At 34.4% G+C, this 18,021-nt stretch overlaps 1 long non-coding RNA gene across 1 annotated transcript; it reads right to left on the bottom strand.

The window, feature by feature from the left end:
* Window positions 1-2,107: 2,107 nt before the first annotated feature.
* LOC127878999 (uncharacterized) lies at window positions 2,108-14,645 on the bottom strand. Its single transcript, XR_008048879.1, has 4 exons — window positions 14,468-14,645; window positions 4,568-4,716; window positions 3,814-3,937; window positions 2,108-2,377 (listed from the first exon to the last, which is right to left on the bottom strand). It is a non-coding gene; the product is annotated as an uncharacterized LOC127878999 (long non-coding RNA).
* Window positions 14,646-18,021: the final 3,376 nt, after the last annotated feature.

The following is an 18,021-nucleotide window of genomic DNA, read 5'->3' as shown; positions in this document are numbered from 1 at the left end:
GATCAGTCGCCGTGAAAAATGTCAGATCGATGAAAAATAATATTTAACGCATTGTTGTTTCAATTCAACTTAATTTCGCGTTTTGACAGCTTGCAGTTATTTTCGGACATCTTTTTTTCGGACGTTGAACCTAAACACAATGTTCACAACAAAGATATCGAAACAGTAGTTCTAACACAATGCAAACATTTGAATTTTAAAACGATTTTCGTTTTAAATGTTATATATATCGATGATGTACATGCATTACGTAGTAAAGAAATATGGTAATGCCTAATTTACAGTCATGAGTGTTGCACTTTTTTAATACAAAGATATAACATTGATTGAAGAAAATATTTTCAGATTATATAACATATATATATTATTTCAGCTTAAAAAAGTTAAAAACTTATTATGAACCAAATTCAGTTCCAGAAATATATAATCCCAATCGGTGTTTTTATCATTATTTTAGCTAATTCACATGTACACTCAATTCAGGAAAACTATTTTATTATATTTCGTACAATAATAGTTACCACTATCATCATTTATTTAATATGTCAATAAGCTTGATTGGCAATTGTCGCTTCAGCTCGGGTAATGCTTTAAAGTACCCCGTGTACTCTTAAGTATACTTTAATTTACCCCGGGTACGCTAAATGTAATTAAACATACCGTTGTCTGTCTGTCAGTGCAGTCACTCACAAACTTGTCAGTGCTCTATCTCAGAAACTCAATATAAGTATTCAACATGAAACTTTATGGGTGTATAAATATTGCTGAGGAGAGGTGCCATGTACAAGAACCATAACCCGTCGCTTTCTGAAATAAGAGTTATTGCGCTTTGTTGTTTTTCTTTGATGTAACTAGGGCTATATCTCAGATACTATACAAGATTTTAACATGAAACTTCATGGGTGTATAATTATCAATGCACGAGAACCATAACCGTATACTTTCTTACATAACGGTTATTGCCCTTTCTTGTTATTGTTATTTTATGATGTAACTTTTCAGGGCTATATCTCATTTATAGAACCATGCATAAGAACCACAACCCTTCACTTTTTTAAATAAGAGTTATTGCCCTTTGTTGTTTTTGTATGATGTAACTTTTCAGGGCTTTATCTCAGAAACTATAAATACAAGATTTCAACATGAAATTTCATGGGTGTATAATTGTCAATGAGAATAAGTGCCATGCACAACAAACATAACCCTAGTACATGTACATATGTACATGTCTGATGTTACTTTACAGGACTATATCACAGATACTATACACGATTTAAAGATGAAATTTAATGGACGTTAAGATATCAATGAGGAGAGGTGTCATGCACACAATCTATAACCCTGCACTTTCTTAAATAAGAGTTATTGCCAATTGTTTTTTTATGTTGTTACTATTAAATAAGTGAGATAAGGGTACAACCCTTCAAATAAACTTTTCTGTTAGTTCTGCACCCATCAATAATCAAAATTTATTTGGCGGGGATATCAATTTAACGAATTTGCTTATTATTAGTCTAAACGTTGAAATAGACTTAATATTTTAAGTAGCAATGAGAATATAAGACACAACAGACTCATCAGTCATCAGTATTATGTTAGCATATCTTTAGTCGGTTACTGAACTAGGGCAAATAAAGTTGAAGTTTATCAGGTGGTCTAAAAGTCCTCACCGCCTAGCAGATAAGTCTACAAAGTATTTTAAAGCCGGTTCATGAACATGAAATGATAAGTCATTTACCCCATCGGGATTATTTATTTTAAGTCAATATGTTTTTGGAATCTTAAGGCACTCATTGAAAAATACACCACTACATAAATAAATATCTAGGTCAATTGTGATTCTGTCAAGCAATGATTATCATATCAATTATTATCTCCAGAGTTATTCTTTTTTTCTTGCACTTATCATAATCTGACCATCTGCATTATTTTTGCCAAACAGGTGGTTTTGCAATCTGAGCACCACAATCATCAATATTTTTGTGTGGATATAAAGATGTTATAAAAATTTAGGATTATAACATCTTAAGTTTTATTGTGCTGTACTTGTTTAGGAGATGTGTAATACCAACTGGCTACTTCTGTTTTTAGAACTAAAAGGCACAGAAGGATTTTATTAATATTTTGTTGAGTTCTCAGATTAATCGAGCCCAAAGCACTTCCTGCTACACAAACATATTTTCGAGCAACAACACATATTGATAATATCCATTTTAATGCAGTGCGGGTCTTTACAGTGGAGTGATCGAGTCGCACAGATATGTTTGCCGCACTCCAGGAATCAGAAGTCTGCTTCTCACGACTAGTCTCGATAAACTGAATCATGGGCCTGTCACAACATTGTGGGATGCTTTTTCATGACCAAACATTTGGCAGTCTGGAAATAAAGTAAAAGTCATTCATACTTGTGTTAAAATAGTGACCTGAAAATCAATAGGGGTCATCTGCGGGTCACGATCAATGTACCTATGAAGTGTCATGATCCTAGGCAAAAGCATTCTTGAGTTATCATCTGAAAATCATTTTACTATTTCGGGTCACTGTGACCTTGACCTTTGACCTTGTGACCTCAAAATCAATAGGGGTCATCTGCAAGTCATGATCAATCTACCTATGAAGTTTCATGATCCTAGGTGTATGCGTTATTGAGTTATCATCCGAAAACCATTTTACTATTTTGGATCATTGTGACCTTGACCTTTGACCTAGTGACCTCAAAATCAATAGGGGTCATCTGCGAGTCATGATCAATCTACCCATGAAGTTTCATGATCCTAGGCGTATGCGTTCTTGAGTTATCATCCGGAAACCATTTTACTATTTCTGGTCACCGTGACCTGGACCTTTGACCTAGTGACCTCAAAATCAATTAGGGTCATCTGCAAGTCATGATCAATCTACCCATGAAGTTTCATGATCCTAGGCGTATGCGTTCTTGAGTTATCATTCAAAAACCATTTTACTATTTCTGGTCGCTGTGACCTTCACCTTTGACCTAGTGACCTCAAAATCAATAAGAGTCATCTGCAAGTCATGATCAATCTACCTATGAAGTTTCATGATCCTAGGCCCAAGCGTTCTTGAGTTATCGTCTGACAACCACCTGGTGGACGGACCGACAGACCGACCGACATGAGCAAAGCAATATACCCCCTCTTCTTCGAAGGGGGGCATAAAAACAACAACAGTTGTTTGCAATAAGAAAAGCATATATATTCACTAGATTAAGTGTTCAACAAAAATAGTATTTCTGAAAATAAAATTGCAAGAACGATAGTTTGACAGTGAAAAGTATTCATGTTTTATGCATCATAAATATACAATCACATTAAGACACTGAAAAACAACTTTTCATACAAAACAATATAATGGAGCAAAGAGAATGCTTTTTTTTCATTATATGACACATTAATAAATTAAAATATGAGTTATCTTCTTGTTTAACCTTTTTTCAGGGTTATTTGACAAAAGACTCTATAACACAGTTTGATCCTCAGGTTATGATAATACATATGAAATATCATGTCCTTTATAAATTATAAGAAAATGCAAGGCTCTAAAAACCAATGCACCAACAGAAAGGTACGATGATTATATTCTACATTCTCCCATTATTTTGTTGAATAAAAGTTAATGCAGTGACCCCGTGACCTAGTTTTTGACCCAGCATGACCCATATTCAAACTTGGCCTAAACATCATCAAGATACAACTTGTGACCAAGTTTGGTGAAGATCGGATGAAATTTCGAGACAGACCGACCGACAGTACGACAAAGTGACACCTATATAGAAATATAAAGCTTATTTATTACCATCAATGCAAACACTCCACAGCTGTTTCCGTGGCGCTGTTTGTTGCAAGGTGGCGCTTTTAACTCTGAACTGATTTTTTCCAAGCCATCTTTCACAATTTGCGCTCGTTGACACATGAACTGGCTGCAACAAATATTTTGTTGGTAAAAATCAAAAAAATCATGTGCCTATATACTTAAGCGGTACTTTATCTATACCAAATTGTTTTGGTAATCAGTTTTCAAACATATATTTATATGTGAATCTATTAACACATTATTTGAAACACATAAGTGTGAGAGATAGGACACAATAATAAATAAGAATGAACTAAGAAAGCAAGCTTAAATTTATATATATTTATATATATTTATATCATTTTTTAAGTGTTGGTGCTCATTACAAGTTAATATTTAAGATAAAAATCCAAATATAGATAACCAGTTTTTTCCTTCGGAAAACCTGGTTAAAAACAAATAAGATTTACAAAGTTTTTTGAATATCTTGTTTGCTATATTGCCTGATGAATGATAACTGGAACTGGCCAAAAAAGCTCCCTAAATGTGACCTTTGATCTCTTGTTAACGCATGCTCTGCAGCTTCTCTACATGGAGAACATATGTGGTAAGCTATATTAAAAATGGCATATTCAATTATCGAATCACAGTTTGGATAAGCTCAGAGACACACATAAAATGCACATACACCAACTGCTACTGTGACTGCTATATCAAGCAGGTAAGACAAAAAATGAATTACAGCTTTGAACCTTACCAGAACAAATCGAACAAGGCCTTGTTGTTACCACCCAACGAGTCGTAAATGGTTACAGTCCTGAACATAACACTTGCAACCAGCAAAACCCAGTGATTGTTGCCTTTACATTGTGGCAGCATAAGTAGATCATACATATTGAAGTCCACCTACAAAATGTGAAATTAAAATGTACCTTAAACAATGTATACATTACTAAACAGTGAGAACTTTGCTCAAATTACTTCAAAGAAGTATAGTGGCATGCTAGAATCAAGTTTAAGTTAACAATAAAACAAAAGATTGTCAGGCAATATGGTACTCCTGGAACAACTTTGTAGAGGTCATCATTTACAAAGAACATGTAGAATTTATGAAGAACCACCACTTTTACATAAAAATTCATGTTATGTAAAACGAAGACTTTGGCATTCATATCTCACAGACATATCAAGTCATTACCACTGCCACCTTCATCAACATAATTATTGGACACATAGAGAACTACTATATCTCACTACATACAAAATGTGGTAGCCCTAGATCCGAGAGTTAAGGACAAGAATATTTTAAAAGTTTTCACGAAATAAGCAAGAAAGAAGTGTATATAATGTTCAATTTTGTGACCCGCGGGTCAGGGTCAAATTTGACCCAAAGGGCATAATTTGAACAAACTTGGTAGAGGACAATAAGATGTTACTGCAAACCAAATTTGGTAGCCATAGTCCGAATGGTTTTCAACTAGAAGATTTTTAAAATTTTCACAAAATAGGCGCTTTATAAGCGTTTATTCAATTTTGTGACCCCCCTCCCCCCGGGGCAGGGTCAAAGTTGACCCCAGAGGCATAATTTGAACAAACTTGGTAGAGGACTATAAGATGTCACTTTATACCAAATTTGGTAGCCCTAGGCCCAATGGTTATGGACAAGAATGATTTTTAAAGTTTACCCTAAATTAGCCATTTATAAGCATATGTTCAATTTTGTGACCCCCGGGGCAGTTTCAAATTTGACCCCAGGGGCATAGTTTGAACAAACTAAGAAGAGAATTAATACATGTCAATACATACCAAATTTGGTAGCACTATGCCATACAGTTATGGACAAGTAGATTTTTTAAGTTTTCACAAAATAGGCCTCATACAAGCATATGTTCAATTTTGTGACCCTCGGGGCAGGGTCAAACTTGACCCCAGGGACATAATTTGAGCAAACTTGGTAGAGGACTATAAGATGTCACTATCTTCCAAATTTGGTAGCCCTAGGCCCAATGGTTATGGACAAAAAGAGTTGTAAAGTTTTCACAAAATAGACCCTATATTAGCATATGTTAAATTTTGTGACCCCCGGGGCAGTTTCAAATTTGAACCCAGGGGCATAATTTGAACAAATTTGGTAGAGGACTATTAGATGTCTCTACATACCAAATTCGATAGCCCTATGCCAAATGGTTATGGATGCGAAGATTTTGAAAGATTTCACAAAATAGGCCTTATATAAGCATATGTTCAATTTTGTAACCCCAGAGCAGGGTCAAATTTGACCCCAGGCGCATAATTTGAACAAATTTAAAAGAGGTTCACCCAAGGAACATTACTGAGAAATTTCATCAGAATTGGACCAGTAGTTTAGGAGAAGAAGATGTTTAAAGGAAAAGTTAATAAACTGACGGACGCACGCACGCAGGCACGGACGGACGCACGCATGACGGACACAGGACCATGACATAAACTCCACTGGCCTTTGGCCAGTGGAGCTAAAAATCAATTCAGGAAGGGAGGGAGCACCCCTCTCTAACCCAACCATAAAGGCCCCTGGGCATCTGAAATATGATCACAAGCACTAATAATCATATAATAATGATAAAACCCGGTCACCACTGTCGATAAATTGGAAATTGTTATGATTGTGAGATTTAATGTAAACATTTGCATACAGATCAATCTTTTTTCTTCAAGCCCAACACAAAATAACAATGCAAATTAAAGTTTTAAAGGTTTTCAATGGGTACAAATAGGGTATTTGAAATACATGAAAATATCATCAAACAACTTAAATGTATTTCATTGTTAAAATATGTTTTTCTTGATTTTTCTCCAAACTTTACACAAAAATGGGTGATTTCAAAAATATTAAACTAGAAATGGTGCGTCAGAGGCCGACGTGTATCCCCACGCCGCATGTTTGACCCAGGGGTGCCCCAGGGTTGGTAATGGGGCTATGCATAGTTGAAATTGAACGCATTGAAGAGAAGTTCGGTATCAATTAGATGTGAATCGTTGTAGAAATGAAGAAATTATAGTAAAAGGCAATTTTGGGTGGGCGTGGCCTATGTGGGCGGGGCGCCCCAGGGTTGGTAATGGGGCCATGCATAGTTGAGATTAACCATAATGTCATAAGAGAGGTTCAGTATCAATTTGAAGTGAATCGGTGTAGAAATGAAGAAATTATAGTAAAAGGCAATTTTGGGTGGGCGTGGCCAATGTGGGCGGGGCACCCCAGGGTTGGTAATGGGGCCATGCATACCGGTAGTTGAGATTATCCGTATTGCCATAAGAGAGGTTCAGTATCAATTTGAAGACATTCAGTGTAGTATGGTGCACTCAAAATGTGCAGCTCCATGAGATACACATGCATGCCAAATATCAAGTTGCTATCTTGAATATTGCAAAATTTATGACCAAGGTTAAAGTTTTGTGACACACACACACACACACACAATGACAGACAGGCCAAAATCAATATACCCCCTTTCTTTCGATCCGGGGGCATAAAAATGAGTAAAAATCTCTGACCCGGCCCCACCTAAACCCACATAACTTTTGACCTTGGGGTCAGATCAAAATTCCAAATAGTGCAGGGTCGCACAGATGCTCATAGCTACCATGTGTGTAAGTTTCAAGGTTCTAGTGCTTAAAGTGTAGGAGGAGAAAGTGGCCAGGACGGACGGACAACGGAGATAACCACAATATCCCTACTTTTTCTCCGAAAAGCGTGGGGATAATGAAACCTAAATGAAAACTTTTCTCAAATTTTAGATGTTAAGTTATGGCAACAGTTTTGTTTGTATTGCAAAGGGTTCAAGTTTTATAAATGAGTAGGGCCGCTCTGTCAGATGTGATCACTTTTTCACAACAAAAGATGTTAACCAAATGTTTTGAATTTTTTTTATTAATGTACATGTCTTTTGCACTTAATAAAATCCCATTAAAACATGTTATCAATATTTTGTGTGTTTTGTCAACATGCAGTATGTTCTTAAGAAAAATTTAAATACAAAATCAGAAGTGTTTTAAAAAAACAATATGGAAGAATTGAAATTTTCATGTTTTTTAACACATATTTTTCAAAACTATACTCTTAAAAGTTTTTTTCCTGGCCTCAAAGCAGTGTATCTTAAAGTAAAAACTCTGATTTATCAAAATATAGGATGGCCTTCAAATATATGTGAAGTTTCTTTTTTATGATACATGTTTATATTTTTTTATAATATTTGACCTCGTTTTCTATAATATGTGTCTTGTTCTGATAAAACTGGGCTAAATTCAGGTGCGTAAAGTGTCGTCCCAGATTAGCCTGTGCAGGCCGCACCGGCTTATCAGGGACGACACTTTCCGCTTAAACTTGATTTTCGGTAAGAAGGGACTTCCTTCAAACTAAAAATACTGTAAAAGCGGAAAGTCTCGTCCCTGATTAGCCTGTGCAATCTGCACAGGCTAATCAGGGACTAGACTTTCCGCACATGAATTAAGCCCAGTTTTCTCATAACAACACACATATAATTCACTGTTCTATATTTAGACCTTGCTCTCTATATATTAAACATTATATTCTCTATATATTGGACCTTGTTCTTTATAAATTAGACCTTGTTCTTTTTATACTTTATACATTAAACACGATGTCCTCTTACTTGACCTTCCTCTGTAATACAATATATCCTCTATATATTTAGGTAATGTGTCATTAAAAATGAATGAAATAATAATAAGTGCTGTACCTTTGTTTATCGAAGGTTTTAACATGGTTTTTAGTTTAGATGTGTAGGAATTGTACCACAAGGGTGACAGTCTGCGTGGTTTAATTATAAGTGTCTGAAAGACTTTGTCATCAATCATATTTGACATTTGACCATATTCAACTTTTATTTTGGCTTTTTTTTTCAGTTGCTTTTGAATGCTTTATTAAATCGAAATTTAATCATTAATTCTGCTATAATGTAAGTTTGTTTTCACTTTCTGGAGGTTTATAAGAAAAACATTTATTTTGTGTCCCAAGTGTACATTTACAACATTTGTTAACCAACTTCAGGCTAACATTGAAGATTATTGGAGAAACATTTTGATTAAAATTGACATTAATTTGAGAAGAGGAAATGCATTTTTGTAATAATGTTATGGTAAAGTCAAATATACTTCCCTAGTTCCCACACATTATCATTTATATGCTTATATTTTTCTTCTGAAGACAAAATATGGAGACATACCCATATAATAAGAGTAGTTCACCCCCATAGTGAAGAAACCACCTTTTTCTGTTGGAGATTACACCCTTCTGTGTACTTCTTTCCAGAAAATTGGTGCCTTTGTTTATTTTTTAAAAGCTATCACCTGTTCATCAAACATGATAAAAATTTCGTACACTTGGGACAATGCGATATTTGTCTTGCAAAAAAAGTTCACAAGGTTTTGGCATCAAATTTTCAGTACATCTAGTGATAAACATTAATGGTTTGAAGAAAATGATGTAAAACATTGAAAATTCTATCTTATGAAAAATTTAAAATAACTTTCTTGCAAAATGTACACTTGGGACACTTTTTGCCTATAAATATTGAAGCACTTTATGATGCCACCTCTTAATATACGTGAAGAGAGTTGAAAATTGTGGCACAAAATTGACAAGAACATCATTGCTTTGAACACTTGCTACAAGAGATATCAACCTAAGTTAGAAGCATTGTTTTATTTTTCTTAAAGCATATGCATTTTTATATTCATTTAATGATGGCAATACCTAATATTTCTGAAAGTTTTATTGAAGTATAGAATTGAAAATTGCCTTTTACATAAAATGTCACGCAAAACCAGTACACTTGGGGCAATTTTAAGGATATTTTTCAATATATTTTGTAAATGAAGCAAATTATGAGAAGAATTTTCACATTTAAGTTATTCACATGGAAACACTTCTGTAAGATAGAAAAAGAACTCAAACATGCTTAATGCAGGTTTTTTTCCCCTTCTTTGTGACCCGCCGATCATCGGCCCTTTCCCCTCCGATTTTTTGTTCCCCTCAGCTGGTAAATTTTCCCCTAGATTTCATTTTCCCCTCCAAAAAAAATTTTTTTTTTTGTTTAACCTTTCAATATATAAGTTAATCTGATCCAGTGTAGAAAAAAGAAAAATATTGCATAATTAAATTTTCTGTTTTCTTGAATTTGTTTTAAAAACAGTAAAATATGCTTAATTGATTATTTAAGACTTTCCTTATTTTGCCCAAAATCCGGCGTTTCGTGTGATTTTCCCCCAAAAAATCTGGCGTTTTCGCGCGATTTTTTTCCCCTAAAAAAATGCCAGGCCCTTTCCTCAAAATCAGATAAAAAAAACCTGTAATGGTAAGAAAATAAATGCATTTTTATTTAGGCTTCATTATTTTTTAAATCACCCATAGGACATGATGCGGCACTTGTCTTTAAGGAATATAAAAAAAATCAATCATTTTTACCCTGAAGTTGGCGCTGTAATAAATTTGCTATTCTGTGTGTTCTTTTATCAAGCTTGATTAGGAATTTTTGAAAACGCGCCATGGAGATTTTCTTTCACCATAAAAAATAATAGTTCACGGATTCAAACCATAATTCTTGATTAATATGTTGCTACAGTGGATTCCTGTTCTTAGCATACCATGTCAGCAAAAATTATGCTAATAACAGGAATATGCTATTAACAGGAACACACATTTTAGCATAAATATAGCAACTGGGGGCATACAATAAGTCAAATCTGTTAATAATTGATTGTCAAAGTGAAATTTAAATTCAACATTGTATATGATTGATGTTTAAGATAACTATTTATCAAATGGAATTGTATTCTAAGGTATTTGCATTTGCATTTGAGCATATTTTTGCAGATTTAAAGCATATTTTCTTGGCATTCTGAGAATGTTCTATGCTATAAAGACTTTAAGTGAATTCTGAATATTGGGGTTAAAAATTATGCTATTAATAGAAGAACAAGGGACAAAATTGTCACAAAACCAGGTTTTCATTGTGAAAAAAAATCTGATAAAGGGAGACAACTCAAACTGAACTTTTTAAATGAACAAACAAAATTAACACCCTTTGTAAGTTTGTTTTAAAATAAATCTATTTTTAGTCGTGGCGACCTTGACATTGGAGATATTGACGTGATTCTTTTGTGCAACACACCGTCCCATGATGGTGAACAAATGTGCCAAATGATTTTAAAATATCATAATGAATGACATAGTTATAGCCCAGACAAGCTCATTTATGGCTATTTTTTACCTTTGAACTCAAAGTGTGACCTTGACCTTGGAGATATCGACGTAATTATTTCGCGCGACACACCGTCCAATGATGGTGAACAAATGTGCCAAATGATTTTAAAATCTGACAATGAACGACATAGTTATGGCTCGGACAAGCTCATTTATGGCCATTTTTGACCTTTGAACTCAAAGTGTGACCTTGACCTTGGAGATATAGACGTAATTATTTCGCGCGACACACCGTCCAATGATGGTGAACAAATGTGCCAAATGATTTTAAAATCTGACAATGAACGACATAGTTATGGCCCGGACAAGCTTGTTCCGCCAGCCCGCCAGCCAGCCAGCCAGCCCGCCAGCCAGCCAGCCCGCCCGCATTCGCCAATCTAATAACCAGTTTTTTCCTTCGGAAAACCTGGTTAATAAAAATACATTAAAATTTAAGAATTAATCTGTGCTTTGACATTCTATATCAGAGCTCCAGATAAAAATTTGGTCAAATTCTTATTTACTCCCTATTTCACAAATTAATTCTTATTTTACCCCCTATTTATAAAATTAATTCTTAACACTATATTACCAAATAATTGTTATGCATTGTTTTTGACACATCAACAATCCAACATTTTGGTTTATAGTCTTGGAAAAGCCTGGCTTTCTTTTCTGTTTCTTGCTTTCCCATAATCGGACAGCTTTTTCTGGCTCAAAAGACCCCACATCTATCTTGCTCATCTTGCTTTTTTTGCCTTCCACGCTTCGATACACCGCTTCGGTTGGACATTTTGATTTTTTATTTAAAACAGTAACTGTCAATTCGGCTTAGGTCATAATGGCATTTTGGTCGCCGTTAAAGTCATATCAAAAATATATATTTAACATTTAATTTTAATGACATTTTGAATAGGTATATTGTTTATTACTTGTGAATAAAAATTACGATAAGTGTAATTAAAAAGGTACAATAAACAGTAATGACTCGCCTGTAATACCAGGAGAACAGAATCGAGACTGTTTGGCCTTTCGACCGTTCTTAAGTGTGGCCCTTCCTAACAGCAAAGTGACGTTGACTTAAAGCTGTAGTTTTAATTGAGCGCCTCGACATGTCAGAACCGGGATGAAATGTTTACCATATATAATTTGCTACTGGAAGTTTTACGCACGTTCGAAAATGTCGAATTTGTGTTTTATTTTTTCAATGCGTAACTTTATGCAAAGATTTTAAATCTAAATCGTTATTTAAGAAATTTTATTCGTTTTTACGCCTTTACACATGTTATCTGGAGCACTGCTATATGCTAATTACAGAAATATGCTATTATCAGGTATGCTAATAAGTGGAATCCAGAAATTATCCTTCAGTCTGACAGAATTTTGTAGCCTGTCAGACCAAACATCTGACAGATTATTTTACATTTTGCGGTGTCTGACTTGGCTTCACACTTTTGAGTCCATGATGCTAAATGTTTTAGATTCAACACTAGTTTCCTCAACCTCATGACACCAGAGCTCCTGTGATGCAAATATACTTAAGTGGTATAAAGAGATATTTTTTTCCCTGCCAATTGCGTTTAGTTCCTCACTTCTGGTTAAAAACAAACCTGTTACCCTCCGATTGACTGTAAATTTAAACAGCAAACTCCAATACATATTCCTGTTTGTATTCTTGTATGAAAATGTCCACAACATATGGGCGTAGTTACATGGGGACTGAATATTCAAATACATGTAGGTTAAGAAGTACAGTAAATGACATGACAAAATGCTGTTAGGACATATCATCATCCTTAATTCTAAACCAGCTATACATGACATTATTCTTAAGAGGGGCATTTCAGAATAAAGATAAAAAGATACAAACGATTCGCAATGGAAAAATTATTTCCTGCAAATATTTTTTATCGAAATTATTTCCGTCAAGACATGTTGTACAATAGCATGCCATGGTTAAAATGAGTGTGTAATGAAAGGTAACTCATTACAGTATAGTGCCACCAATGTAATTATTATGCATTTTTTTCGCAGTTCAGAGCTGAAAATAACATCCCAGAACTTAATTATGCACTGCCAAGTTATTCAATAAATAGTAAATTGTAAACATTTCAATATGAAAAATTAAACAACTTGTAATTCAGACACAACTCACATTTTACCTGTTGTTAGCTTTGAACAAGCTAATAGGCCTCGGTGAAAAATAATGTACATTTAAATTGAGAAAAGTCCTCGAGAACTCAGTGCCCCAGATAATTATTTGGGAAAATTGGGTTTTCAACCATTGATTTTAAAAAATAGGGTGATTCCATTCTTCATATAGAGTGAAATGAGTAATAAAAATGCATACCTTTAAATAATTGCTGATTTACTTCCGTTGACGCTGCACACTTGTATTGATTCAATAGAACTGTAAACTATCATCATACATTTTAATTAACTGATGTTTCGTAACATCTTTAATCCTTGAAACTGTCCATGATATAAACTTTAAAAATGTCGAGAAATTCTAACCAATGACATGCCTTTTTATACTTTTGACAGATTTGTTAAGTCACAGACTTTCCATCATGTTTTTTGGATGTCAACTCAAATGCTGTATGCACAGTTTCTAACAAAATCGATAACACGAATGATTCGGCACTTGTTGGCTCTTGCTTTCTTGATTCGAAAAAGTTTGCGATCAGCTGATATTTTGGCGCAACAATCTCGGACGTCTTTCGACCTCTCTTAGCTATTTTTATTTCGCATCGTAATAGAAACTGAAACTACAGACGCTTTACAAATACATGCACAATGAGCGACGAATTAGGTCAGATTGAAAACTCATAGTGTTTGAATAACTATGACCGTTTGCTAAGCTTGCTGAGTGTAAGCGTCACCGCGTTATGATAATAATTCAAAAGAGAAAATACCTAAAATGAGCATAGCATTTTTAATCGAAGTTTTGTATCGTTAATTAAACGAATTTGCGTAAAAGTCAAATTGGTTGCGTTTTCAATACTCATGATATTGTATTTCTTTGCATTTTTAAATATTTTAATAGGGTGAAAGACGCAGATACGCAGCTTATCTGGGGCACTGAGAACTGGTTAACAGACATGATATTTTGGATAATTGTAAAAGTTAGGACAGCAGATATACATATATGGGGAGAACGAGAACGTAAACAATGTTAACCAGAAAGGCACAATCACAGGTTATCGGCACCTGTGTCGGAAGCAATAATTAAGAATCATTAAGAAAGTAAATCGATAGAAACAGAGAACCCACCCATTGACCAATTCTTATCAGTCATCGTCGTGATTTTCGCAAAAGTTTTAACAGCCGTTAGACATTTATGATCGATTTTCTCATTAAGCGAATGGCAACAATTTTTTGATCGACTAGTTTGCAGCCAAAATATAAAGCACTTACCGCGTGTCAATGTTAAACTTTAAACAGATCGTCACATAAACTTGCAGAAGATGTGAAAAAGGCACCATCACGGCGGCAGCCATTTTTTCCAAACAAGCCAGTTTTGCACCAAATGGCAAATATAACAAGAGTTCTGATTGGCTAATGCCATAATCTAAAAATAAATGCTGGTCGAGCAGGATTTTTCTGCTCGAGCAGAAAAAAATGCTGGTCGAGCAGTAAATTTGCTGCTCGAGCAGTATTTTGCTGGTCGAGCAGCATTTAAATGCTGCTCGAGCAGCATTTTTTTCTGCTCGAGCAGAAGTTAAAGTTTCGACCCCTTTGGTATCCCATAGGTGTGTGCGTCGTAAGTAAAAGGCTGCATCTCTAATGTAGACAATGCTAGGTTAATGCTCAAATAAGAAACGTTTAGTCAGCGTAGCTTTGGAAACCAAAACCAAAGCAAATCGTTCCCTCAAAACTTGGTTTACCTTTTTTGTACCAAGTATTATAAACGTTTAGTACTGCGAACAAAATAACACCTCCACATGCTATGCAAAACGAAACAAAGACGAAGAAAGCCACAACAATTATATAATTTAAAGCACGTTCTACTGTATTACCAAGTTGTGGAACTACATCTACGTGTACCCCTTGGGTGTTATTTTGTTGATACACACGTTCTTACAGATAAAACAGTATATTTTTCATAGATTTAGTGAGTAAAATGGTTTAAAAAACATTACAACAGTAAATATGATTTGTGAAATAATGTGTAGAAATATATAATCGAATATGATAAACTTACATGTTCATGTTACATCCAAATAATTTTGAGACAAAAAACAGACATTTCCTGTGATCTCTAAGGTACGATTTTCCCCAGAGTGGAAGCAATATGGCCATTATGGACGTCGGATTTATTTCCGGTTTTGAACCAGAAATTGACAAGGTCGACGTTACAGGCAATCTTAAAGGGAATGAGCTTGCTGGCGGGAGACTTATACTTTATTTTAATGCGGTAGATATTCATGTACATGCAGTTGATCGTCAGTACAATATGTCGCTTAATTGAATACTTGACTTTTGATTTTTGCCTTAGTATGAAGACCTTTTCGAATTTCACATGCAGGTTCATTTTTAACTAAAATGATCTTCATTTGCGGTGTCAATATACGTTGTTGTTTTCTTGGGGTACTTATGAACAGGTTTTCGTATTAAAAAATGTCATTCAATGAATTTAGGTTTTCGAATTTTAAGCAATATTCACTCCATTAATTGATTATTTTTATTACTTGTTATATCATGAATATTTTCTAAAAATGTAAATAACAAGGAAACAGACAAAAGCTAACGTTCTACCACTACACCACACAGGTTTTGAATGTAAAAGGTATTCTTAACGCTGTGTTTGTAAACGGTGTTTTGCTTAAATATCAATGAAAATCGTTAAAACGCATTTTCCTTACATCGATTTAAGATAATCTTTAAATAAACCGATATTTTAAATATTTTTGCTATTCAGGATTTATATATTATGCATAACTTGTTTTATAATCAATGACATAATTTAAGTGTCATTTGACTAAATTGTGTACGAGTTACGTTAGAGGGTTTCATATCGACTCCGGTTATGATTCAAAATGTTTGTTAATCGTGTACATCGAAAATTGAAGTATTTTTCTGTCATTTATATGTAGACTGGTTTTCATTACACATATGTTAAAAAAGTATATTCCTTTTACGTATATGTTTTAATAGCTATGCTTTATCAATGTGTAGATTCCGTTCAAGCCGGTATGTGTGGATGTTGATGCCCGGAGGTTGTCCTATGTAATCGGTGTTCGCCCCGCCACTGTGGTCCTCTACTCGTATTATAACCCTGGTTTGTGTCTATCGCTATGTTTTAGAATAGTATCGTTGTGTTATAAAGAAATATTGTTAAAAAAGATGTATATTAAATAATAGTTTGAATCCTTAAAATTGACCGAACATTCGTTAATAAAAGTAAACATAATGCAATTATTGTTTTTACTACTGCAACATGCGACATTTATTAATTTACGCATAATATTAAAGCAACATTACTATATTTATAAAGTGTTTTAGAATTTAAATGAATGTAGAATTGACATGCATATCAAAAGGTCCTAGTATTTCATCGTTTCTTGGTCTCAGAAATAGTATGTTTTAAAAAGGCAATAATAAGTTTCTCAAATTTCAAGATTTACGCCACCCGCTCCTAATTTTGTAGCTAGATTCTTTTTACAAAATTGTTTAAGTCCTGTTGAACATCCTTTACTGGCATAACCACTGTTTTATAACGATAAAATATTGACTGAAATGACCCACCACATTGGAAGTATTAGTTATGCTGCAAACAAGCGTCTTGCCGACGCGGTCGTAACGAAGCAGTTTTTCGCGAGATTGATTGTACACTACTATGACATAAAATGTTGCAGAGAAGAAGCGGACTATGAAGGAGTACTTGCCATCCCAACCTCAAGTCACTCGGATTGTGTCGCTTATGCCCGACATGTTGCGCTTCGAAAGTCCTCCCTATATCGGTATCTCGTTTTAATGCTTTTATCTCGTCGGCAAGATTCAAGTGGGCAGTTGTAGAATGTTGTTGGGGGCTCTGATAAATGATTTCCTCAACAGTCCGTTTTCTTTATCTTTTATAAGAGTATCAACCTTAAACTTCGTCTGTGTATTATCTATATTTTAAGCTTTACTTTGAAACTACTTACATGCGAACACTACATCAAGCATTAGAACAAGACTCTTGTACGATTGTCAGTTATGCTGCAAACGTGTAATAAACAATATTGTTTTTGTTGAAAACTACATCACCATGAACATAATTATATATGATTTACAAAAACAAGTGCATGTAGGACACACGTTTTGATTAATTTAAAAGCCGCGACATTTAAATGCCATAGCTGTAAAACCGTCGCTTTTGCAATCTGTCTGTCTCGCGTTAGTGTAGTAATTAGACCCTGTCGAAAAGGCTTTAATAAACGGTCATTTGTCACAATAAAAGTATATAGCTGTCATCAACATTCTTACTGCCACAAATATAACGCACACATGTGTCATGGACTGGCATACACAATTCATTTTAAATGCTTGATATAATTTTTGTGTACACTTACCAATATAGAATGAACTTTCATGGAAATCGAATCTCAATTGTGTGTTATACATGCCTGTACATGTACACGAAATAGCTATTTTGTCTCCAATCCAACGCGTCTTTATTTGAATTGCGAAACAGCATGAGACGATGAAATAAATGCATTCGCGTGTAGTTAATTTATGAAAACGTTACGTTTTAATATATTTAAAGGTTCGTTTGTTTGAGTTTCAGACGTGTGGATCCCGTCAGTAATAGCCTAACGAACCCGACTATTGACATGTTTCTTATCGTCGGACAACGGAGTGTCAAATATGTGCGCAATAAAAAATGTTCTTCTAGGAGCAGTTTTCTATATAGCGTTTTTCAAATAGTATAGGCACTGGCTTCTTGGTGACACGCAGATTAATATGAATGCATCAATGTCTGGCACTTG

Source organism: Dreissena polymorpha, chromosome 4 (assembly GCF_020536995.1).
Source record: "Dreissena polymorpha isolate Duluth1 chromosome 4, UMN_Dpol_1.0, whole genome shotgun sequence".
Classification (NCBI taxonomy): domain Eukaryota; kingdom Metazoa; phylum Mollusca; class Bivalvia; order Myida; family Dreissenidae; genus Dreissena; species Dreissena polymorpha.
Note: the sequence above shows the minus strand (reverse complement) of the source record. Positions and strands in the feature narration are given on the sequence as shown.